A 26,373-nucleotide genomic window follows, 5' to 3' on the forward strand; every position below is an offset into this window, starting at 1 on the left:
TTGGTTTAGGGTTGTCCTCCCCCTTTGTTTTTAAGAGCTTGGTGATGGGGAGGGCAATCTGAGCAAACGCAGGGATAAACTGCTGGTAAAAGTTGGCAAACCCCAGGAAGCTCTGTAACTGTTTACGTGTGCGTGGAGGGTCCCAATCAAGTACAGCCTGCACTTTTAGAGGATCCATCTCAACCCCCTGGTGTGAAATGCGGTATCCCAAATAGTCAATCTTCTCTTGATGGAATTCACATTTGGAAAGTTTGGCATAAAGTTTGGCCGCGCGGAGTTTGTTTAAAACTGCCCTGACTAGTTTTACATGTTCTGCTTTGGTCTCGGTATAGATTAAAATGTCGTCCAAATAGACCAGAACCCCCTTATATAAATGCTGATGCAGCACTTCATTTATTAACTGCATAAACACTGCAGGGGCTCCTTGTAACCCAAAGGGGAGCACCTTGAATTGGTAGCAGCCGAGGGGGGTGTTAAATGCCATTTTCCACTCATCCCCTTCCTTAATTCTGACACGGTAGTAAGCCTCCCTTAAGTCCAGCTTTGAAAAAAATTTCCCTTTAGCGAGGTGTGCTAACATATCTTTCATAAGGGGGAGAGGATACACGTTCTGCACACTGATAGTATTAATGTTCCGGTAGTCAACGCATAAGCGTTTTGAACCATCTTTTTTCTCTCTAAACAACACTGGGGCTGCAATTTTTGGTCGGGCTGGCTCGATGAAACCCCTTGCTAGGTTTTTCTCAATGAATGTTCTCAGCTCTTCCTACTCCCTCGGTGACATGCTGTACATCTTGGGTTTAGGGAGTTTCGCGCCGGGTAGGATTTCTATTGCACAGTCAGTGGCACGGTGGGGGGGGGGAGCTCGTCTGAGGCTTTTTCGCTAAAAACCTCAGCTAAATCTTTGTATTCTATGGGTATGCCCTCAGTTGGTGTGGCATGACCAGGCATGGCTGTTTCTCGATTCTCTGCCCCCTCAAGTCCTTTATGTGGATACTCAGCAAAAGTCACCTTCCTCTGAAATTTTATGATGCCTTGTTTCCAATTGATTTGTGGGTTCCATCTTTTTAGCCACGCAAGGCCCAGAACCAACGGCCGTTCCATGCCAGGTGCCACTATAAAGGTAAGCCTTTCCTCGTGGCTTCCAATGCCTATATGTAGAGGCATGGTGGCCAGAGAAGCTGGCTCCCCTCCTGCTATTGACCCATCTAGTTGGCAGAAAGCAATGGGGGTTTTCAGCTTTCTTACGTTAATCCCTAACCTCCCTACTAAGGTTGGGCTGATCAAACAACGAGTGCACCCCGAATCCACTAGGGTGGGGATACTTATCTCCCTGTCCTGGTTTGGGATAAATAGTCTTAAGGGGAGGGTAAGCGGTTTAATTGGTTTGCTTACCAGTGGCTCATCATCTGGATCGCTTCCAAACGAGTGTGATTCCTCCTGTTCAGATGCCAGGGTTTCTTCCCCAAAGAGGGGAGGGGATGGGACTTCTATGGCCTCCCTGCTCCTCAGAGCAGTCTCCTTCCCATGCCGACCCGGTTTTCCAGGACCCTCCCCCGGTGGGTGGTTCCGGGCGGGTGTTTGCGAACGACACTCTGCAGCTCGGTGCCCCTCTTTTCCACACTTGAAACAAGCTGAAGATCTCTGGGAGAATGCGGTTTGTGGTTTGTGGGGCTCTTGCTTCCATTGGGGTGAGGATTTCTTCCATGCTCGCCCTGCTCGATACTGGTTTCTGGCCATATCGATCTCAGCTTCTTTGGTGGTGACATACCATTCATGTAGGTCATTCGGTGCCCCTCGGGCCACGCAGGCATTGTATAGATCATCACTCAGTCCGTCCTTAAAACAGCTCACCAAAATATCTTCCGGCCAGTGCACACAACACGCGAGGTCCCGGAATTCTTCAGTATACTCTGCTACTGGCCGTCGCCCCTGCCTCACCACCTTAATGCGGTCACGTGCTTTGCGATCTGCCAGTGGGTCCTCGAACCGACGTCGCAGGGCCATCATGAAATGGTCGAAATTCCGCAGTTCTGGTGCGTTGGCATTATGTAGGGTCACCATCCATCTGGCTGCGGCACCCTCTAGGGCTAGGGTCACAACTCGCACTCGGGAGCCTTGGGTTTGGAAATCACGCCCATACTCTTGCATGTAGTATGTGCCACAAAGAATCCTAATTGTTGCGGATTCCCATCAAACTTCACCCCAAGAGGGGGAGTTTCTCTTTCCAGCTGAGGAGCCCGGGGTTGATTGGGAATGGGCGCCGGTGTACGTGCTGCCTGGGGGGGAGGGTTTGCTGGGTCTTCTCCCGTAGCTGCTGCACCATCCGCTATGTTCAGACATAGTTTGCAAGGTCCCCTCAGCAGGGCAAAGATTGCTTCTCTGGGTTGACCATTTTGCAGATTGTGCTTTCTGTAAGGATCGCCTCTCCTTCCAACCTAAGAAAGTACGAACTCTTGAAACGTAGTTATTCAAAAGGATTCTTTTATTAAGCAGAAGTGAAAACCATCCAGCTAAATCACAATCTGAATACCTTTAGGCAAAGCAGTAGGATTAAAGTGGTAGAGACCCCTCCCTTTAAGTCAGAATGCAGATTTTAGCCAATACACAAGTGTGAAGATGTTTTCTTTACTATTTCCTTTGAGAACCCAAACAAACATGCATTCCCACCATTTCCCTTTAAAGTGAGACAACCCACATGGCTATCATATAAATTCCTGCAGGTAAAGGGAATCTCAGGCTTCCTTGGCGCCAGGATATAGGTTGTAAAATATATGATGACACAGGCCATGCTAGTAAATCGAATCCACATCCCCCCTTCCTTCACTTGAATGGCAGTATCACTTTTAGGGATCTGACAGGATGCTGAACCCCCTAGTCACATGATCCTCTTTTGGCCAAATGTTGAGGGATCCAGCAATTAGGAGACTCAGAAAGAAACCAACTTGGATCTTATCAAAATTGCATGATTCCCTGTTTCCTTTTTCCAACAATAATGTATTGGAATGAGAGGAAATTCATTAGCAGGAAGGAACCATTGGAGGAGATTCTCATCCTTACGTCCTGTTTAACTGGAGCTGGTCTGCTTTTGTGCATGAATTCCTAGTTCTTCTATCTAGGAACAAGAATTGTCCTGCATCAAATAGACTCCATGTAGTTGCTATTTAAAAACACACTTGTGAGTCACACATAGCGACTTTATGTATTTATTTGGATTCTCCATTTATTATTTTTACAAATAAGGTGGAGAACACATGCAGCAAAATGAAGGAGAACGCTTGCAAGAAGCCAAGGTCTTCTAGCAATGGTGACACCTTCCTCCTCTCTTCCCCCAACAACAGCCCTGTGAGGTGGGCTGGACTGAAAAGGGAGCTGTGCAACCCTTGAACTCAGGGTCTCTTCTTTCTCCCCTCCCAGCCTTCATCCCTGGCTCCCCTTCAGAGGTTGCTATGAGGTCACAGCCACAGAAGAGCCCCTGACCTCCCCCTCCCTCAATACAGAGCGGGGGAGGGGGGGAGATCAGACCACAAAGTTGAAGGGGAGCTCCCCGCCCCACCCCACTTCCACGTCCTCGGCACTGCGCAGGCGCCATCTGGTTGATTGGAGAAAGGAGGACGCCCATTGGTCGTTCTGAGGAAGGCAGCGATTGGCAGGGTGACTCCGTGGGGCCGATCCTCTGGACGAAGAAGTGAAGTATTTGGAGAGAAAATTAAAACGGGCAAAAGGGAGCTCCCTGAATCGACGACAGAGTAGCGCGGATGATGCAGGTTTGGCGCAGGGAATGCTGGGAGTTGAAGTCCGGGAGAGTGTCTCTGAATAAGGCAGGCCAGGGATCCTGAGGCCTAGTCTTGAGGGCGGGGAGGGAGACGGGAGGCTGGGAAGGAGGCCGTGTCCGCCTGGAGAATGCCCAAGAGGCCCGTGGGAGGCAGGGGCCTGGGCCTGGGCCTGCCCTGCAGGGAAGGGGACGCAGCCGTAACCCTCTTCTCTTTCTCCCCTGCAGGAAGATGGACGATGGTGGCGGATGCAGGAAAGAGGCACCGCCCAGGAGGAGGAGGAGGAGAGCGGGCCCCGTGGAGCAGCCTTGCCCGGTCCCGGCGCGGCTTCTGTGGGAGATGGCAGGGAAAGGCCGGGGGGCTCCGGGGACGCAGGAGGGAGGAGCCCAGGGGGAGCCCGGGAAAGGCGGCTGCCTAGAGGGCGATGCAGGGAGGAGGAAACGGGCGGAGACGCCGAGATGGGCCTGGAGGGCGGAGGCTCCTTCGGAAGACCCCGAAAGCCCCGAAGGATCCAGGAGGGAGGAAGGAAACATCAATGCCCCGAATGCGGAAAATCCTTCAAAACAATTGGCCATCTTGAAAGTCATTTAAGGATCCACATAGGAGAAAAACCTCATAAATGCTTTCAGTGTAGAAAGAGCTTCGGTCAGAGGGGACATCTTTATAAACATCAAAGGATCCATTGGGTAGAAAAACCTCATAAGTGCCTGGTGTGTGGAAAGAGCTTCAGTTGGAGGAGCAACCTTTATACACATCAAACAATCCATTCAGGAGAAAAACCACATAAATGTCTGGAGTGTGGAAAGAGCTTCAGTAGGAGAGAAACTCTGTATGAACATCAAACAATTCACACAGGAGAAAAACCACATAAATGCCTGGAGTGTGGAAAGAGTTTCACTCGGAGAGGAAATCTTTACCTGCATCAAAAAATCCACTGGGGAGAGAAACCGTATCAATGCCTAGAGTGTGGAAAGAGTTTCAGTCAGAAAGGACAACTTTCCCAGCATCAAACAATCCATTCAGGAGAAAAACCACATAAATGTCTTGATTGTGGAAAGAGCTTCAATTGGAGAGGAAGTCTGCACAGACATGAAAGGATCCACTCAGGAGAGAAACCGTATCAGTGCTGGGAGTGTGGAAAGAGCTTCAATCAGAGAGGAAATCTTTACATTCATCAAACAATCCACTCAGGAGAAAAACCACATAAATGTCTGGAGTGTGGAAAGAGCTTCAGTAGGAGAGAAACTCTGTATGAACATCAAACAATTCACACAGGGGAAAAACCACATAAATGCCTGGAGTGTGGAAAGAGTTTCACTCGGAGAGGAAATCTTTATATTCATCAAACAATCCACTCAGGAGAGAAACCGTATCAGTGCCTAGAGTGTGGAAAGAGTTTCAGTCAGAAAGGACAACTTTCCCAGCATCAAACAATCCATTCAGGGGAAAAACCACATAAATGCCTGGAGTGTGGAAAGAGTTTCAGTCAGAAAGGACAACTTTCCCAGCATCAAACAATCCATTCAGGAGAAAAACTACATAAATGTCTTGATTGTGGAAAGAGCTTCAGTAGAAGAGGAAGTCTTTACCTGCATCAAAGAATCCACACAGGAGAAAAACCACATAAATGCCTTGAGTGTGGAAAGAGTTTCAATCAGAGAGGAAATCTTTATATTCATCAAACAATCCACTCAGGAGAGAAACCGTATCAGTGCCTGGAGTGTGGAGAGAGTTTCAGTCAGAGAGGAAAATTTTCCCAGCATCAAACAATTCATTCAGGAGAAAAACTACATAAATGTCTTGATTGTGGAAAGAGCTTCAGTAGGAGAGGAACTCTTTATAGACATCAAAGGATCCACACAGGAGAGAAACCACATAAATGCCTTGAGTGTGGAAAGAGCTTCAGTAGAAGAGGAAGTCTGCAGATACATCAAAGGATCCATACAGGAGAGAAACCACATACATGCCTGGAGTGTGGAAAGAGCTTCAGTAGGAGAGGAAGTCTGCAGATACATCAAAGAATCCACACAGGAGAAAAACCACATAAATGTCTGGAGTGTGGAAAGAGTTTCAGTCAGAAAGGACAACTTTCCCAGCATCAAAGGATCCACTCAGGAGAAAAACCACATAAATGCCTGGTGTGTGGAAAGAGCTTCAGTCAGAGGGGAAACCTTTATAAACATCAAAGGATCCACTCAGGAGAAAAACCACATTAATGCCTGGAGTGTGGAAACAGCTATATTGAGCATAGTAGCCTCAATCGACACCAAAGAATTCACGTGGGAGAAAAATCATAAACATACCTGAGTGTGAGAAGACCTTCAGTCACGGTGTATCTTGGGAATTGAATTGTATATTTAATTTGGCTAAGTGTGTATAGACACCCTAGGAATTCACCTAGTGCATATTCATCATCATTATAATAATTCCAATAAGAGGAATTATTGCTCTTTACTCCAAATGATTAAAGAAGACAATAAGGATAAATAATAACTGCCAAATAAAGGACTTTCTCAGGCTGAATAATAAAGGACTTTTTCAATTGTACATGCTAGATGTTTCAACTGGTTTAAATTGTACCTTTTCACAAGAGACATGCCATTTCCCATGTGAATGTTCTTTTAATGCAAGGCTCATTTCAGTGATTATGCTTAATATTATGGGATGTTACTGTCCATGTCTCTGATATAACCATAATTGAGCAGGATGATTTCTTCCAAGGTGGATTTCATTTAAATCACGTTGATTTAAATCATGTCAATTTAAATCATTATATAAATCGCTATTAAAAAGATTTAAATCAACTTTTTAAATCATAATTTTTAAAAAGCAGCTGTCATGTCTGTCCCGCAGCAGCTCCTCCTCTGAGCCGCTGTTGACTCGCCGACAGTCCCATTCATTTTAATAGGACGGCTGGTGATGCATCAGTGACACAACCAGGTGAGGGACGTGGCTGGCAGCAGGTGAGTGGATGCCCTCTCACAGGCCCTGCCATGATGGATCTGAAATGACAGGTGCTCTTTAATGTTATATTTATAAGCTGCTTAGGAGGTTTCACTTCCATTTTTACTGCTTGCCCTTCCCCCTCACACTTAGAGGCTGAGGGTACAGATGCATTTCTCTTCCAACAATCATACAGTTTGTAGTCTACATACAGTGTATTTGAAGAAAAATGGGGAAAAGGAATATTCCTGCCCTTGCTTTATGAGTTATCTCATGGTTACTGTGAAACTCTGTGGATGTATCAATGCAGTGCATGTTATTTCAGCTTGCGGTGCTTGGATTCATTGAATGAGTTTAGCAGAAATGTAAATATTGCAGAATATACAGCTTCATGCTACATAACTAAACTTCATTTCAACCTGAATAGACTAAATTATTAATGTATCTTAAATGGAAAATTATCTTTATGATTCTTGATGAACGTATCTTTTCTTTTATGTACACTGAGAGTATATGCACCAAGACAAATTCCTTGTGTGTCCAATCACACTTGGCCAATAAAAAACTCCTATTCTATGCTATGCTATGCTATGCTATGCTATGCTATGCTATGCTATGCTATGCTATGCTATGCTATGCTATGCTATGCTATGCTATTCTATTTGAATAGCATAGCATAGCATAGCATAGCATAGCATAGCATAGCATAGCATAGCATAGCATAGCATAGCATAGCATAGCATAGCATAGCATAGTATAGCATAGAAATCCCAATGGGATTTTTATCCCAAAAGTATTTTATTAAAATAAATTTGATAAAAAATAACAAAAAAAATCCCATTTAAATCAAAATTATGATTTATTTATTTTTTTAATCAATTTTTATCCACCCTTTTATTCCATGCAATCAACTCTTATTTTGTACTTTTTCTATTGTATGGAGTATAAAATGAAACCCGATTCTGTGTCCTAGATTCTCTCTTTTCATTAAGGGAAATCTCTTTGCTACAATACTCTAATAAGTTGCCTTTAAATATTCCCACTCAGTGCCTGATTGAAGCAAGTGTGCTGTGGCTGAATCTAGGGCTAATTTGGCCTCCATTGTTGGGGGTGTGAACTGTCCATACCATGTAAGACTCTCCTCAGACATCAGAAACTCTTGTCAATTGGATTCTCTCAACGGTCCCCTTGTCTTCCAGCAGAAACTGCTAAAGGGACTCTCTAAGGCCAAAGAAGCTTTGTGAGATACGAGCCAGATTCTCAAAGGGCCTCCAGCCTTTCAGCCTTCAACACCCGGCTTTTCCCCAGGCGCTGGGAGGTCAGACAAGGAGAGGTTGGCATGGATTGGCGCCTGGCTTTTCTTTGTTTTCATTTTCCATGTTTTAATGTGTTGTATTGTTTTTAAAACAGCTTTTTTGGCGCTGCAGTGAGTTGACTGAAAGTCCCTCATTACTAGGCTTTCTCTTCATCAGCTAAATCGGCGTCCGCCTTCCTTCAAGCAGCCAGAGGGCGCCTGCACAAGTCCCGAGTCCCGTGTAGAGGTGAGGCGGGGGGGCTCCCTTTGATCTTTGGGGTCCGGTCTCCCCTTCGCCCCCCCCCTGCATTCTGGCAGGCAGAGGTTGAGGGGCCCTTCTGGGACTGGGACTCCCCCCCCCATCCAGGCTCCCTCCCTAGGCAAGGTGGGGGGGGGAGGTTGGAGGGGCACCCAGGCAGGTAAGAGGCCAAATGGGCATTTTCACCCTTGCAATACAACTCTGGTAAATTGGCTACAAATGGAGGGAAGATTTCCCAGAGTCCAGGAGCCCTTCAGAAACCAACCTACCTCTCCGAAGGCACCTTCACTCTGATAACTGATGGTAACTGGCAGTTGAGCCTGCATTCATGAAGCTTTTCTTTGAAGATGTTTCACTTCTCATCCAAGAAGCTTCTTCAGTTCTTCAGAACCAAAGAAGCTTCTGGGATGAAAAGCGAAAACACCTTCAAATGAAAAAACCAGAAAGTCCAGTTGCCTCCTGAACAAAGCACCTGTGGGACAACCCTGACCTGGATGACGGAGAATCTCTACAGTCTTTTAGTGATGCAATTTGGGCTGAACCGCCTTTGCATGGTGTGGGAGCAGGAATGGATTTCCAGAGGGAAAAATTGCAGACTGCAAGAACCATTCGCACCACTCGGGTGACCCTGAGGAGACAGATAAACCTCCAGGGGCTTCAGCCACCCTCTCAAAGTTTGGGGATTGAGTGGAAATGTGAGTTGGAAAGAGTCGTGGACAGTTGGACAGCTTTTCTCCCAAAATGGGCTAGTTTTGCCGAATTGTTTCAGGAAAATTTTTGACCTCTGTGGGTTCCAATTTGGGGGCTATTTTGGATTATTTTTAAAGCACTGTAGAGATAGTCCTTGACCTACAACTATTTGCTTAGTGACTTAGTGAAGTTATAGCAGGACTGACAAAAGTGGCCTTGGCCAGTTTTCACACTTATGACTGTTCCAGCATCCCCGTGGTCATGTGGTCAAAATCCAGGCATTTAGCCACTGGCATGTATTTATGACGGCTGCGCTGTCCCAGGGTGACTTCATCAGTATTGGTATCTTTCACATCTGGTGTCTCACAAAGTCATTGGAGGATTCACATAACAACTTCACAACTCACTTCACAACTGTAGGATATGAGCTGCCAATTATGGCAAAAAAATTCTCACTAAAGCAGCTCAGTTCTCATATTTTTGCACAAAAGGCAGATTTTTGTATGTAGACTGCCTCTGTCAAGGGAAGCTCCACTTTTCTTTTTTTTTTTTGAGAAAAATATTTCATTTTTATTTTTAAACAAACAATTCATCATTAATCAATCAGTGTAACATCTTGGTACAACATTTATTTAAAAATTTAAACAAAGTTTATCTTTGAACATTTTTGCCAATCTTTCCGGTGACATGTTTTATAGATGGCACATATCACCGGAAATAGATCGGCAAAAATGTTCAAAGATAAATCAGCTAAAGGTTGGAAATGCCACCAGACATCGGGATCGTACTATCACATGTGGTGGACATGTCCAGAAGCGAGAAATTATTGGGCAAAAATTCGAATATGGCTAGAGAAAATGATACAGCAAAACATTGATCTTAAACCGGAGCTGTTCCTATTGGGTATCTTACCAGAGAAATTTAGTAGAGAAAATGCATATTTAATTATACATGTAATAACGGCAGCAAGAATGGTATTTGCACAAAATTGGGAAGCAGAAAATTTAAAGAAAGTTTATCTTTGAACATTTTTGCCAATCTTTCCGGTGACATGTTTTATAGATGGCACATGTCATTGGAAATAGATTGGCAAAAATGTTCAAAGATAAATCAGCTAAATGTTGGAAATGCCACCAGACATCGGGATCGTACTATCACATGTGGTGGACATGTCCAGAAGCGAGAAATTATTGGGCACAATAATCACAATAATCACAAAAACTGATACAGAAACACATTGATCTTAAACCGGAGCTGTTCCTGTTGGGTATCTTACCGGAAAAATTTAGTAGAGAAAATACATATTTGATTATACATGTAATAAAGGCAGCAAGAATGGTATTTGCACAAAATTGGGAAGCAGAAAAAATTCCTACAAAGGGAGAGCTAATTAAGAAAATATTAGAATGTGCAGAAATGAGTAGATTAACATTAGCAATTAGTGGGAAGGAAGAATCGGAGTGTTACAGCATATGGGGGCAATTTTATCAATGGATAGAGACTGAATATAGACAATAGGCAGTGTAAAAATAAGAAATATGGGGGAAATATGTTGCAATACATTAAATTTAAATGTAAGAGGAAAGATAAATATGTACTAAGAAAATGATGATACATGTTGAATATGATGACACGGAAGCTCCACTCATTAATGTAGCTCTGGATAAACTTCCCATCACACCCTTTGTGTTGCCATGTTGTTTTGTGCTTTGTTCCATCATCCCAGGTGAGCTTCCTCCATTATTTCTGCTTAGGTGAGACACCTTTTCCTGAATCCCAAAGCAATACAGCAATCCAGGACAGAAAGCAAAGTCCTGTCTCCCTTGAACCACTTCTGCAAAAACAAAATACTGCATAGCTTAATGATGCTGAACCCCCAAGGCACATGACCCTCTTTTGGCCAAGTTCCAAGTGTTGAGGGATCCAGCAGTTAAAGGGACCCAGAAAGAACCGAATTTGGATCCTATCAAAATTGCCTGATTCCCTGCCTCCTTTTTCCAATGTGTTGGAATGATAACAGGAACCATTGGCAGGACGTTTTCATCCTTAGGTCCTCTTTAACTGGAGACGGTCTGCTTTTGTGCATGAATTCCAGATTAGAATAGAATCACAGAGGTGAAAGGGACCTTGGAGGTCTTCTAGTCCAACCCCCTGCTTAGGCAGGAAACCCTACAGCACTTCAGACAAATGGTTATGCAATCTCTTCTTTAAAACTTCCAGTGTTGGAGCGTTCACAACTTCTGGAGGCAAGTTCTTCCACTGGTTCATTGTCAGGAAATTTCTCCTTAGTTCTAAGTTGTTTCTCTCCTTGATGAGTTTCCACCCGTTGCTTCTTTTGTCCTGCCCTCAGGGGCTTTGGAGAATAGCTTGGCTCCCTCTTCTTCTATCTCGGAACAAGAATTCTCCTGGATCAAATAGAGGCCATGTAGTTGCTTCTTAAAAACACATTTGTCAATTATTGAATCCATATAGAGAATTTATTAGAATCCTGGATTTATTTTTACAACTAAGGTGGAGAAGACATGCAGCAAACTAAAGGGGAATATTTGGAGCTCAGGGTTGCCATGAGGGGTCTCTCTCCCTTCTAGCGATGTTAGTTTGGACAATGAAACGTCTGCAAAAAGAGGAGTCCCTTCCCCCCTCACGTCCAGCACAGCTTGATCCTCTCTTCCCCCAACAACAACCCTGTGAGGTGGGCTGGACTGAAAGAGCAGCTGATTTCAAACTCAGGGTCTCCTAAGGTCCCAGAATAGACCCAACTGGCTCCCCTTCATGGACTGGTATAAGGTCGCAGGCCCAGAAGAGCCCGTGACCTCCCACTCCCTCAATATGGAGGTGGGGGGAGGAGACTGGACCCCAAAGGGAGCCCCCACCCCGTCCCACCTCTGCCCCGGACCATAATAACGCGTGGCACCATGCAGGCACCATCTGGCTTGTTAAAGGAAGGACGCTGATTGGTCAAGCTCAGTATGTCGGCGATTGGCGAATGGACTCTGAGGAGCGGATCCTCCAAAGGAAAAGGCGGAACAAGTGAAGAGAAAAGGGCGTGAAGCCTCCACTTCCGGAAGCAAAACGGGCAATGAGGGAGCTGCCTGAATCGGCGACAGAGGAGGCCGTTTGATGCAGGTTTGGCGCAAGGGATGCTTGGAGGGTCTCTTTCGGGTCCGCTTGAGGCAGGGGCTTGGGCTTCCCCTGCGGGTAATGGGAGACAGCCGTGACCCTTTTCTCTTTCTCCCCTGCAGGAGAACGGAGGATGGTGGCGGATGCAGGAAAGAGGTGCTGGCCGAGAGGAGGAGGAGGAGAGCGGGCCCAGCAGAGCAGCCCTGCCCGGTCCCGGCGCGGCTTCCACGGGAGACGGCGGTGAAAGGCCGGGGGGCTCCATGGCTGCAGGAGGGAGGAGCCCAGAGGGAGCCTGGGAAAGGCGGCTGCCTGGAGGGCAATGCTGGGAGGAGGAAAAAGGCGGAGACCCCAAGACGGGCCTGGAGGGCGGAGGCTCCTTCAGAAGACCCCCAAAGCCCGGAAGGATCCAGGAGGAAGCAAAGGAACATCAGTGCCCAGAATGTTGGAAAACCTTCAAAATATACGGAGATCTTCAAAGGCATCTAAGAATCCACACAGGAGAAAAACTTCATAATTGCCTGGAGTGTGGAAAGAGCTTCAGTCGGAGGGGAGATCTTTATAAACAGCAAAGGATCCACTCAGGAGAAAAACCTCATAAATGCTTTGAGTGTGGAAATAGCTTCAGTCGGAGGGGACATCTTTATAAACATCAAAGGATCCATTGGGGAGAAAAACCGTATAAATGCCTGGAGTGTGGAAAGAGCTTCAGTCAGAGAATCACCCTTTATAGACATCAAAGAATCCACTCAGGAGAAAAACCTCATAAATGCCTGGAATGTGGAAAGAGATTCAGTCAGAGGGGATATCTTTATACACATCAAAGGATCCACTCAGGAGAGAAGCCACATAAATGCCTGGAGTGTGGAAAGAGCTATACTAAGCATAGTAGCCTCAATCGACACCAAAGAATTCACATGGGAGAAAAATGATAAACACGCCTGAGTGTGAGAAGACCTTCAGTCACGGTGTATCTCGGGAATTGAATTGAATTGAATTGTATATTTAATTTGGCCAAATGTGAATAGAAACCCTAGGAATTCACCTAGTGCATATTCATGATCATTATAATAATTCCAATAAGAGGAATTATTTCTCTTTACTCCAAATGGGTAAAGAAGACAATAAGGGTAAATAATAACTGCCAAATAAAGGACTTTCTCAGGCTGAATAATAAAGGACTGTTTCAATTGTACATGCTAGATTTTTCAACTGGTCTAAATTGTACCTTTTCACAAGAGACATGCCATTTCCCATGTGAATGTTCTTTTAATGCAAGACCCATTTCAGTGGTTATGCTTAATATTATGGGATGTTATTGTCCATGTCTCTGATGTAACTGTAACTTGAGCAGGGTGATTTCTTCCATGCAATCAGCTCTTGTTTTTTATTTTTTTTCTACTGTATGGAGTATAAAATGAAACCAGATTCTGTGTCCTGGATTCCCTCTTTTCATTAAGGGAAATCTCTTTGCTACAATATTCAAATAAATTGCCTTTAAATTTACAGTCCCAGACTGTATCTCAGGAATTGAACTGAATTGATTTTTTTTTTTAATTGGGTTTTAAACAAAGATATAAAGACAATACAAAGAATATAAAGACATTACAGAGACAAACAGATTCCCACCACCTATCTACCCACACCACATTTTACATATATGTTTTGGTCATCATCAGAATATATATTGCTTTGTAAGTTAATATATGAATAGTACATTGTCAGTTCAGGTGTTTTAAATTAGAAATAATTTTGCATCTTGTTTTTATTCATTTCCATTTTTAAATTTTCCACCCTATTTTCTTTCATCTATATTTGTACTGATTTTGTTTTCCAGCCATTGATACCACTGGTGCCACGCAAGATAGTATTCACTTTCTTCCTTATCCTGGAGTTCCAGTGTCAATTTATCCATTTCGGCACACTCTGTTATCTTTGAGATTAATTTGTCTTTGGTTAGGAGTTGGTCTGATTTCCAATTTTGCACAACAGTAACCGTGCTGCTGTCAGAATGTGTATGATGAGATATTTTGTCTCTTTGTTGTGTTGTGTTGTTATCATTCCAAATAAAAAGAATTCTGGAGTGTTTTCTACTTGTTGATTGATTATTTCTTCAATAGTTTCCTTTATGTCTTTCCAGTATTGTTGGGCCTTTATACATTTCCACCAGGTGTGGTAGTATGTCCCCTTTTTTGTTTTGCACTTCCAACAGTGTGGAGAGGCGTTTGGGTATATTTTGGCTAATCTGGCTGGTGCTAAGTGCCATCTGTAAAACATTTTTATGAGATTTTCTTTATAGGGTATGGCTCTTGTCATTTTGATGTTCTGTTTCCACAATTTCTCCCAGTTTGCCAATTGAATGTTGTGCCCTATGTCCCTGGCCCACCTTCTCATATTTTCTTTTACTGTTTCTTCCAATAATTTATATCTAAGAAGATATTTATATATTTTGGTTATCATCTTTTGTTCTGGGCCTTGTAGGATCTTATCCAATTCGTTCAAATTATTCGAGATTCCATATTGCTTTTTGTCTGCTGTGTGTCTTGAGTATATTTGTGTATAGGGCCACCAATCGATATTTATGCCAGAGTTTTGGAGTTGCTGTCTTGAGATGAGTTCGCCTTCATGATTCAATAAATCTTGGTACCGCACCATCTTTCCTATTTCGAGGGTATTCGGGTATATCAATGCTTCCATTGGGGACCAACATTTAGGTATTCTAGTATAGTGAGTTCTCTTAATATCCTGCCAGATCTTGAATAATGAAGCTCGAATTATATGACGTTGGAAGTACATGTGTCGTTTGTCCGATCCGTCCCATAGGAAAGCGTGCCATCCTCTTATTAAGTCAAAGCCTTCTAAATATAGAGTTCTTTTGTTGTCCAGTTTCATCCATTCTTTAATCCAGGTCAGTCCTGATGCCTTATAGTAGAGTTCCCAATCTGGTATTGCTAGGCCTCCTTTGTCTCGTGAATCCTGTAGAGCTTTGATTTTAATTCTGGCCTTCTTTCCCTGCCATATGTAATTCATTGTTGTTTTGTTGAGGTTCTTAAAGAAATCTCTTCCGGGGTGTATTGGTATCACTTGATATAGATATAATACTCTTGGTAATATATTCATTTTTATTGAGGAAATTCTGCCCATCAATGAGAGTTGTAATCTACTCCAAATTTCCAGGTCTTTTTTGATTTGTTTTAGCAATTTGGTATAATTATCTTCTTTGATTGTAGTTGCTTTTGCTGTCAACCAAACACCTAGGTATTTTATTTTCTTTACTATTTGAAGTCCTAATTCTTCTTCTAATTTTGATTTCTGTGTTTGGGTCATATTTTTCGTCAATACTTTCGTCTTCTGCTTATTTATTTTGAGGCCCGCAACTTCCCCGTATTCCTCTATCATTGTCATCAACCTGGTTCCAGATCGTATTAGGTTTTCCAGTATGAAAATCACATCGTCTGCAAAGGCAAGTAGTTTATACTCCTCTCCCCGGATCTTAAGGCCTTCTATGTCTTCCTCTTTCCTGATTTCCGTTAATAAAACTTCCAGTGCGATTATAAATAATAGAGGTGAAGGGAAATCTCTTTGCTACAATATTCTTAATAAGTTGCCTTTAAATAGTCATCGGACTCAGTGCCTAATTGAAGCAAGTGTGCTGTGGCTGAATCTAGGGCTAATTTGGCCTCCATTATTGGGGGGGGTGAACTGTCCATATCATGTAAGACCCTCCCCAGACATCAGAAACTCTTGTCAATTGGATTCTCTCAACGGTCCCCTTGTCTTCCAGCAGAAACTGCTAAAGGGACTCTCTAAGGCCAAGGAAGCTTTGTGAGATACGAGCCAGATTCTCAAAGGGCTTCCAGCCTTTAACACCCGGCTTTTCCCCAGGCGCTGGGAGATCAGACAAGGAGAAGGTGGCATGGATTGGCGCCTGGCTTTTGTTTTTATTTTCCATGTTTTTATGTGTTGTATTGTTTTTAAAACACCTTTTGGGGAGCTGCAGTGAGTTGACTGAATGATGGGCAGTTAAAAGAATGCTTTAAATGACTCATTGGGGACCTCTTTGATCCCCCACTAGCTGCAGAGACTGGGTGTCCCCCAGTTGTCAGGATAAAGTCCCCCATTACTAGACTTTCTCTTCATCAGATAAATCGGTGTCCGCCTTCCTTCAAGCAGCCAGAGGGCGCCTGCACAAGTCCCGAGTCCCGCGTAGAGGTGAGGTGGGGGGGATCCCTTTGATCTTTGGGGTCCGGTCTCCCCTTTGGGGGCACCCTCCCGCATTCTGACAGGCAGAGGTTGAGGGGCCCTTCTGGGACTGGGACCCTCCCCCATCCAGGCTCCCTCCCTAGGCAAGGTGTGGGGGGAGGTTGGAGGGGCACCCAGGCAGGTAAGAGGCCAAATGGGCATTTTCACCCTTGTTTTATTTTTAAACAAACAATTCATCATTAATCAATCAGTGTAACATCTTGGTACAACATTTATTTAAAAATTTAAACAAAGTTTATCTTTGAACATTTTTGCCAATCTTTCCGGTGATATGTTTTATAGATGGCACATGTCACCGGTAATAGATTGGCAAAAATGTTCAAAGATAAATCAGCTAAATGTTGGAAATGCCACCAGACATTGGGATCGTACTATCACATGTGGTGGACATGTCCAGAAGCGAGAAATTATTGGGCAAAAATTCAAATATTGGTAGAGAAAATGATACAGCAACACATAAACTGGAGCTGTTCGTATTGGGTATCTTATTGAAGAACTTTAGTAGAGAAAATACATATTTGATTATACATGTAATAACGACAGCAAGAATGGTATTTGCACAAAATTGTGCAGCCTTGGTGGTGCAGCGGACTAAGTGCTGTTATGTAGCACTTAGCTGCCAGCTGCCTGCAATTAGTGCAAGTTCAAATCTCACCAGGCTCAAGGTTGACTCAGCCTTCCATCCTTCTGAGGTAGGTAAACTGAGGACCCAGATTGTTGTGGGCAATAAGCTGACTTTGTAAAAACACCGCTTGGGGGGCGGGGCGGGCGAAAGCCCTAATAAGCGGGTATAAGCAAAAAGAAGGAAGCAGTGGTGGGATTCTGCCGGTTCTAGGCGGTTCGGCCGAACCGTTTGTTAAATTGCTGGCTCGCCCCGCCCCGCCCCTTGCCAATAAATAGTGGGGGCGGGGCGGGGCGAGGGGCGGGCGAGCCAGTAATTTAACAAACGGTTCGGTGTTTTTTCTTTGTAATTTATTGGCCTCGCAGCACACCGAACCGTTTGTTAAATTGCTGGCTCGTCCCCCCCTCCCACCCACGCGGCGTCAGCCTATCCTAGCCCAGGGCTGGGTAATTGTGGCTCTTTGACCACCTGTGGACTTCAACTCCCGCCTGGCCCATCCTGGGGAATTGTGGAGAATTCTGGGAGTTGAAGTCCACAAGTCTTAAAGCTGCCAAGTTTGAAGGCCTCTGTTTTATATGTAATAAGCAGCCCCGGCTATTTCCCGAGAAACGTGTCCCTTTCCTTCCTTCCTTCCCATCCCAGAAACCGAGGGGGAATTAATTTCCCGCTGGCTCTGACCAACGTAAAGCGGCCGCTTCCGAGTTGGCCTCTTTTGCGTGGGCGGAGTTGGGTTTTCCCCCCTTTCCACGCCATCTTCCCCTGTCAGGCAGGAACGCCGTTACTCAGGCGGTGGGAGGAGCGGGCAAACGGAATCCCTCCGGCGGCAACAATCGGGGCGGTCCTTGGGTTTCGCTGCAGCTCTCTCGGGGCGCGATGGCGTTCCCTTGCCTGGTAAGGGGCAACGCTGAGGGATGCCGAAGCGAGGTCGGAGTTGGCTCCACCGTGGAGGCAGGGAGAAAGGGGGGCTGGATTGATCGATCGATCGAAGCGAGGCAGCAAATCTGCGGAGAGAGCCAGGCCCGCTGACCTGCGAGAAGCCAGAACTCGCGCTTGGGCCGCTGATTTGAGCCAAGTTAGGCTGGCTCAGGCCCCCCCCAATCCTGAGCTGCTGCCTCAGCGCAAAAAGAGGGGGCGATCCTGAAGTTGCACCACATCAAGGAAGATCCCAATCTAGATCGCGCTTTGAGTGTTGCCACTGAAGTTCCTCCAAAACTAGGGGAGATTCAGCCTTAGGAAGAGAGGAAAAGGCTCTGGGTGGAAAGCCGGGGGGGGGGGGGGGCTTTGCTTTACCATCTTCTCAGGCTCTGGAGGATTTAAGTAGCTGAACTGGGCTTGCTTGCCAATACCAGAATTACGGAGTTGGAAGGGACCTTTGGAGGTCTTCTAGTCCAGAGGTCTCCAACCTTGGCAACTTTCTCTGCCTGGGCCTGATGCTTCCTGAGAGGCAGGGGGTCTCTCCGAATGGGACCCCCTCCCCAAAAGGCTGGCCCCAAAGCCCTAGCTCAGAGGCCTTCAAACTTGGCAGCTCTAAGACTTGTGGACTTCAACTCCCAGAATTCTCTAGCCAGCATAGCTGGCTGGGGAATTCTGGGAGTTGAAGTCTGCCAGGCTTAAAGTTGCCAAGGTTGGAGATCTCTGGACTAGAAGATAAATGATGGCATAAATGATGACCGGTCAAAAGTGCAAGGACCTATCAGAAATCACTTTTTTCAGCCCTCTGGGTAGTCCCTATGTGCATATGGACTAATCAGAGGGCTGAAAAAGTTATTTTTGACAGGTCCTCGCACTTTTTTTTTTTTAATTTGATTTATATGCCGCCCTTCTCCGGAGACTCAGGGCGGCTTACAATGCGTTAAGCAATAGCCTTCATACTTTTGTATATTTATACAAAGTCAGCTTATTGCCCCCACAAACTGGGTCCTCAATTTACCTACCTTAGAAAGGATGGAAGGCTGAGTCAACCTTGAGCCTTGGAGAGATTCAAACCAGCAGTAATTGCAGGCAGCTGTTAATAACAGGGTGCTTAGACCATTGTACTATCAAGGCTCTTATGACTGTCCTCACATTTTACCTTTTGCGCCCTATCTTGTCACTGTGGTGAAGAGAAGTAGTGGTGAAATGACTGACACGGTTGTTAAGAATGCCGCAACGGACATAAATGTGAGGATGGTCATAAGTGTGAGGACCAGTCAAAAGTGCGAGGACGTGTCAGAAATGACTTTTTTCAGCCCTCTGAGTAGTCCCTATACACATAGCCATGGCCACCTGGTCACATGACCAGCTAGCCACACCCACCCAGTCACATGACCTCCAAACCACGCCCACAAAATAAGCCACGCCCACAATGGTGTCCCTCTTTACCAATGTTAAAATCTGGTCAGCTTAGTTTAAGTGCAACTCCACCTCCACCTCTTTTTATTAGGTGTTTTGAAAAATTTAAATCCTCCTGAGTTTCATCCCACCATCTTTCAGTAACGGCAGCAATCTCATCTTTGCTCTCGTGTTCTGGGACGTCAGGTTCCCTCTGTTTATTCTTCATACTTTGGCTGTTGATGTGTAGGTGGAGAGATGAGGAGGAGGAGGGATGAGAAAGGAGAAGATGAATTTATGTGTGTGGGGGGTCTGTGGAGGGGCTGGCAAGGCAGCTGGGGGGGAGGGCCTGGCTGACTTAACCCTCTTACTGTCTCTGGGATGTATTTTACGGTTATCGTTCATGACGGTTGGATATATTGCCCCCAAACTGTGCAGGTAGTACTAACTAGATCTCCAATCAGAATTGAGACAAAAATTTCTGTTCTTGACAGTTGCTGCACCCCATTTTTTGCCATAATTGGCAGGTCATATCCTACAATTGTGAAATGAGTTGTGAAGTTGTTATGTGAATCCTCCAATGCCTTTGTGGGACACCAGCTGGGAAGGTTACAAATGCTGATGATGTGACCCTGGGACAGTGCAGCCGTCATAAATACTGGCCAGTGGCTCACGCAGTCGCAGAACTTGAGGGAAAATTTCTATAAAATGTTTTATAGATGGCATTTAGACCCCAAAAAATTGTGTATGTACCCTAATGTTCAGCCAAAATGTTGGAGATGTGACTGTTTAGATGCTACATATTATCATGTTTGGTGGACTTGTAGGAAAGTTAAGGCTTTTTGGATAAAAATTTGGTGGGTCATGCAGAATGTTTTGAAGAAAAAAATTCAATTTTCTCCACAATTGTTTTTATTGGGTATAGTTAAGGGTTTTACTTTGGGTGAAACAAAGTTGATATTGTACATGATAACAGCTGTGAGACTATTGATAGGTAAATATTGGAAGAATGAAGTTTTGCCCACGATCGAGGAATGGATTCTGAAGATGGCCAGTTTTGCAGAGATGGCGAAGATTTCAGCATTTTTAAAAAACTGTTCACAAGAGACTTATGAACGGGAATGGAAAAAGTGGATAGATTATGTTCAGAACAAATATCAAACTAGGAGGTATCAAATAGCTTTTATTTGAAAATGATATTTTAAGATAGAAATATTTTAATGTAATGAAGATGAAAAAATTATGAGCGGGAGGGAGGGGTTCAAGTTTTATATAAATTTTATATTAAGGGTTTTTTTTTTTACTTGATATGAGTATATTGTGTGGAAGTCCGGGGGGAGGGGAGGGTTAGGGAGGTTGGGAAGTTTGGGGTGGGTTGGGGGGGGGAAAGGGGTGAAAATGTAATTGTAAAACTTTTGCAATAAAAAAAAATAAAAAATAAAATAAATACTGGCCAGTGGCTAAACGCCTGGATTTTGACCACAGGGATGCTGGAACAGTCGAAGTGTGAAAACTGGTTAAGGCCACTTTTTTTCAGTGCTGCTATAACTCCACTAAGTCACTAAGCAAAGAGTTGTAGGTCAAGGACTATCTCTACAGTGCTTTAAAAATAATCCAAAATAGCCCCCAAATTGGAACCCACAGAGGTCAAAATTTTTCCTGCAACAGTTCGGCAAAACTAGCCCATTTTGGGAAAAAAGCTGTCCAACTGTCCACAACTGTTTCCATCTTGCAGTTCCACTCAATCCCCAAACTTTGAGAGGGTGGCTGAAGCCCCTGGAGGTTTATCTGTCTCTTCAGGGTCACCCCGAGTGGTGCAAATGATTCTTGCAGTCTGCAAATTTTCCCTCTGGAAATCCATTCCTGCTCCCACACCATCCAAAGGGGGTTCAGCCCAATTTGCATCGCTAAAGGTCACCTGAGGTCTTTGGTGCAAAACAAGAAGAACATTAAAAGGATGTCAAATTGTGGCCCCTTTAGCTCTCGCCTGCCTGAGTGTCCCTCTACTAGATCTCCACCCCCCACCTTCCCCAGGGAGGGACCCTGGATGGGGGGAAAGCCAGAGACCCAGAAGGGCCCCCCAACCTCCAGGGGGCAACGGAGGGAAAGGTTTACCTTTGAGGGGGGGTCAGCAAAGGCTGAAAGGTCCACATATTAATGGGGGGGGTGTCCTGGGGGGATTTCTCCCCCTCCTGCACATTTGCAAAGGGGTCTTTTGGGGGGGAGCTTGAGGGGGGGTGTCGCTGGCTGGAGCCCCCCAGGAGGAAGGGGAGACCCCTCAGCTCCGCCTGCCTGGGTGCCCCCCCATATTTCCACTCCCCCCGCCTTGCCTAGGGAGAGACCCCGGTTGGGGGAAGGGTGGGAGAGTCAGAGACCCAGGGGGGCCCCCCAACCTCGGCCTGCCTGAATGCGGGGGGGGAGGGGGCGGAGGGGGAGAAGACAGGACCCCAAAGATCAAAGGGAAAATCCGCCCCCAAGCCTCACCTCCGCACGAGAACAGAAAGTGAGTCGGCACCGCGCAGGCGCACTCTCGGTGACTGAAAATGGAGGACGCCGATTGGTCGCTCTGGGGGACGGCGGCGATTGGCTGGAGGACTCCTTGGGGCGGTCCCTCCAAAGGAAGGGTGCCCCCCTCCCCCGCACCTTGCTTATGGATAGACCTCCGATGGTGTGGGGGGGGGGGAAAGTCGCAGCCGCAGAAGGGACCCCCAACCTCCGCTTGCCTGGATGCCGGGAGGGGGGAAAGCTGAACGGACCGCAAAATTTAAGCGGCCCACCTCCACATGGAACCAGAACAACGCTGGGCAACGCGCAGGCGCACTCTGGTTCTTTGAGGGAAGGTGGACGCTGATTGGTTGCCCTGCGGAGGGCGGCGATAGGCAGGAAGACTCCTGGGGGGCGGTCCCTCCAAAGGAAGAGGAGGAGCCTCTGGCAAAAAGGGCGCGAAACCTCCACTTCCGGAAACCAAACGGGCAAGGAAGGAACTCCCTGTATCGGCGATCAGAGGAGCCCGGATGATGGAGGTTTGGCGCAGGGGATGCTGGGAGTTGCAGTCTGGGAGGGTCTCTTTTGGGTCCGCAAGAGCTGCCCCCCCCCCCCCCCCCGGGGAGGATTAGGCGCCATCTAAGAAAATGAAATTGAAGGTTGAAAGAAAAAAAGGAGGTTCTACATTTAGGCAAGGAAAACAAAATGCACAGGGAGAGTATAGGTGGCAGCTCACTCAACAGTGCTGACTGTGAGGGGGATCTTGGAGTCCTAGTGGACAATCGCTTAAATAGGAGCCAGCCGTGTGCAGCAGCTGCCAAAAAGGCCAACACAGTTCTGGGCTGCATCAACAGAGAGAGAGAATCAAGATCACGCAAAGTGTTGATACCACTTTATGATGCCTTGGAAAGGCCACACTTGGAAGAATGGATCCAGTTTTGGTCGCCATGATGTAAAAAAGATGTGGAGACTCTAGAAAGAGTGCAGAGAAGAGCAACAGAGAGGATGAGGGGACTGGAGGCCAAAACATAGGATGAACGGTTGCAGGAACTGGGTATGTCTAGTCTGATGAAAAGCAGGACTAGGGGAGACAGGATAGCAGTCTTCCGATATCTCAGGGGCTGCCACAAAGAAGAGGGGGCCAAGCTATTCTCCAAAGCACCTGAGGGGGGCAGGACAAGAAGCAATGGGTGGAAACTAATCAAGGAGACCTCCAAGATCCCTTCCGACTCTTATTCTATTCTGTTCCCGTGCGGGGAAGGGAATGGAGCCGTGACCCACCTCTCTTTCTCTCCTGCAGGAGGATGGAGGAGCCCGGCGGAGGAAGGAAGGAAGCGTCGCCCGAGAGGAGGAGGAGAGCAGGCCCCGCAGAGCAGCTCTGCCTGGTGACAGCGGGGAAAGGCCGGGGGGTTCTGGGACTGCAGGAGGGATGAGCCCAGGGGGAGCCTGGGAAAGGCCGCTGCCTGGAGGGCGATGCGGGGAGGAGGAAACGGGTGGAGACCCTGAGACGGGCCTGGATGGTGGAGGTTCCTTCAGAAGATCCGGGTGTCCCCAGAGGATCCAGAAGGGAGGAAAGGAATATCAGTGCCCGGAATGTGAAACATTCTTCACAAGAAATGGACATCTTCAAAGGCATATCAGCATCCACACAGGAGAGAAGAAATACGAATTTGATTTTGATTCACACCCCTCTGCTCAGGCAGGAAATCCTCTACTGTTTCAGACAAATGGTTGCCCAATTTCTTTTGCAAAGACTTTAATGATTGAGCAGAAGAACTTCTCTAGGCAAGCCGTTCCACTGCTTAATTTTTCTCACTGTCAGGAAATTTCTCCTTAATTGCAGGTTACTTGTCTCCCTGGTTATTTTCCATCCATTATTTCTGGTCTTCCCTTCTGGTGCTTTGGAAAATAGGCTGACCCCTCCCCTCTTCCTTGTGGCAGCCCCTCAGGTATTGGAACAGTGCTATCGTGTCACTGCTGCTCCTTTTTTTCACTATCGTCAGGATAGAGAATCAGAGGGACCTTGGAGGTCTTCTAGTCCAACCCCCTCCTTAAACAGGAGAACACTGCAATTTGAAAGAAGTGGCTGTCCAGTCTATTTTTAAAAGCCTCCAGTGATAAAGCACCTACAATTTTTGGAAGGCAAGCTGTCCCACTGGTTGATTTCATATAATCATGTGATGGATACGGTGTCACTAAAATAGCAATGGGATTTAGGCTTATATACCTCCCCATAGTGTTTCCCGGTAGCTGGCGATTAGCTTTCTGTAAGTGTTTGAAACTATCCAACTTTCACTGCAGCTGCACAGGAGCACTGCAGCGCTAAAACTTTCCAAATTTTGATCCCAAAGGAATATATGGGTCCTCTATTTTGGACGCATTCTATAGAGGTATATTGGTCCCAAGAATTGTCCTATTGTGCACTGTTTTGCCCAGTGTGAATCAAAAGGCACAACCGAAAGCAAATAATCCAGGTGTCAGGTTCCGATGTTATCTCAAATAAATTTCATTCTCAAACACAAAGTCTTTGATGAAATCTCTTATTTATTGAAGAATAACGATCTAGTCCTGAACTCATTTGCAGCCGAAACTGACCCTCTGATCCCAAACCCCTCCCTTTCCGGTCCTCAAATCTCAGTGTCTCATTGGCCATCTTCCAAGTCCATCTTTCATTTCAGTTACTTCAAGTCACAGGAATTCCCCCCTCTTCTCATCACCTAGGTGTCGTTATCTGCTGGGGGGGTGGGGCTGGGGGGGAGAACTGGGTGAAAAGTCAAGCTACTACTTCTAACAGGCTCTTTCCCACTCATTCATGTCAGCGCTGGGGAAATCATAGTTTGGAACACTGACACCAGGCTCACTGCTGTGTTTATTGAACGGTATGTACCGCAGTGGCTGTCCTGAAAAAGAATAGTGGGAGACTCCCCTGCAGACCAATAGGTATATTTGAGAAATGTGGTGGCGCGAAAACTACCCCGATACCTGGATGAAGTTGTCTATCTGGATCCGTTCCAGTTGGGCTTCAGGTCACGATACAGCACGGAAACGGCATTGATCACATTGGTGGATGATCTCTGGAGGGCTCGGGACAGAGGTTGCTCCTCTATCCTGGTCCTATTAGATCTCTCAGCGGCTTTTGATACCATCGACCATGGTATCTTACTGCACCGGCTGGAGGGGTTTATTTATTTATTTATTTATTAATCAAATTTCTATACCGCCCTACTCCAGAAGGACTCAGGGCGGTGAACAGCCAAGATAAAATACAGATAATACAAATATTAAAAGTCCCTTACAATTATTAAATATTTTGGCCGAAACACAGATTAAAACACCGAATTTATAAAATCAAACGAATTAAAAATTTAAAAGAGGAGAGTTAGGCCAGGCCAGCCTGCTGGGTTAGGAATAGGGGGCACCGTGTTTCGGTGGTTCTCCTCCTTCCTCTCTGACCGTTCGCAGTTTGTGTTGGCAGGGGGGCAGAGGTCGACCTCGAGGCACCTTATTTGTGGGGTGCCGCAAGGGTCAGTCCTCTCACCCCTTCTGTTCAACATTTATGTAAAACCTCTAGGCGAGATCATCCGTGGTTTCGGGGTGAATGTTCATCAGTATGCTGATGGCACACAGCTATACATCTCCACCCCAGACCACCCCAATGATGCCCTTGCTGTGATGTCCAGTTGCCTGGAGGCTGTGCGGATCTGGATGGGGAGAAATAAGCTCAGACTCAACCCCTCCAAGACCGATTGGCTGTGGCTTCCAGCGTCCCGGTATAGTCAGTTGGTACCATCACTGACAATTGGGGATGAGATCTTGCTCCTCACAGAGAGGACCTGCAACTTGGGTGTCCTCCTGGATTCACGGCTATCTTTAGAAGATCATTTGACGGCCGTGGCCAGGGGTGCCTTTTATCAGGTTCGCCTGATCCACCAGTTGTGTCCCTTTCTGGATCAGGACGCCTTGTGCACGGTCACTCATGCCCTAGTTACCTCCCGTATGGACTACTGTAATGCTCTCTACACGGGGCTCCCCTTGAGAAGCACCCGGAGGCTCCAACTGGTCCAGAATGTAGCCGCGCGGGTGATTATGGGCGCAGCTCATTGCGCCCATGTAACACCTCTCCCACACGAGCTGCACTGGCTCCCGGTGGTCTTCCGGGTGCGATTCAAGGTGTTAGTTATCACCTTTAAAGCACTCCATGGCTTAGGACCTGGGTACCTATGAGATTTTGCCACCAATAGCCTCCCACCGACCAGTTCGTTCTCACAGGGAGGGACTACTCAGGGTACTGTCAGTCAAATGATGCCGACTGGCGACTCCCAGGGGGAGGGCCTTCTCTGTGAGGGCTCCAGCGCTTTGGAATGAAGTGCCCCCGGAGATACGGAATATCCTTGATCTCCGTGCTTTCTGCCGTGCCCTCAAGACCCTGATGTTCCAACAGGCGGGGCTAAACATGTGAATGATTTTTAAAATGTTGTCTAATTCTGGGTTTTTAATTTAATTGGGCCAAATAATAATAATTTTAATTTAGCAATTTTATGATGTTTGTGTATCTATATTTTTCTTGACTGTACACCGCCTTGAGTCCTACGGGAGAAAGGCGATATAGAAATATAAT

General features: G+C 46.1%; 1 protein-coding gene and 1 pseudogene across 1 annotated transcript in view; one reads left to right on the top strand and one right to left on the bottom strand.

Moving 5' to 3' along the window:
- LOC139325576 (uncharacterized) overlaps positions 1 to 26,373 on the bottom strand; it is a 200,861-nt gene that overhangs the window by 170,339 nt on the left and 4,149 nt on the right.
- Positions 1 to 26,373, top strand: part of LOC139325597 (uncharacterized) — a 200,237-nt pseudogene that overhangs the window by 119,783 nt on the left and 54,081 nt on the right.

Source organism: Pituophis catenifer, unplaced genomic scaffold (assembly GCF_029215685.1).
Source record: "Pituophis catenifer annectens isolate HBS135680 unplaced genomic scaffold, rPitCat1.0.hap2 SCAF_17, whole genome shotgun sequence".
Classification (NCBI taxonomy): Eukaryota; Metazoa; Chordata; class Lepidosauria; order Squamata; family Colubridae; genus Pituophis; species Pituophis catenifer.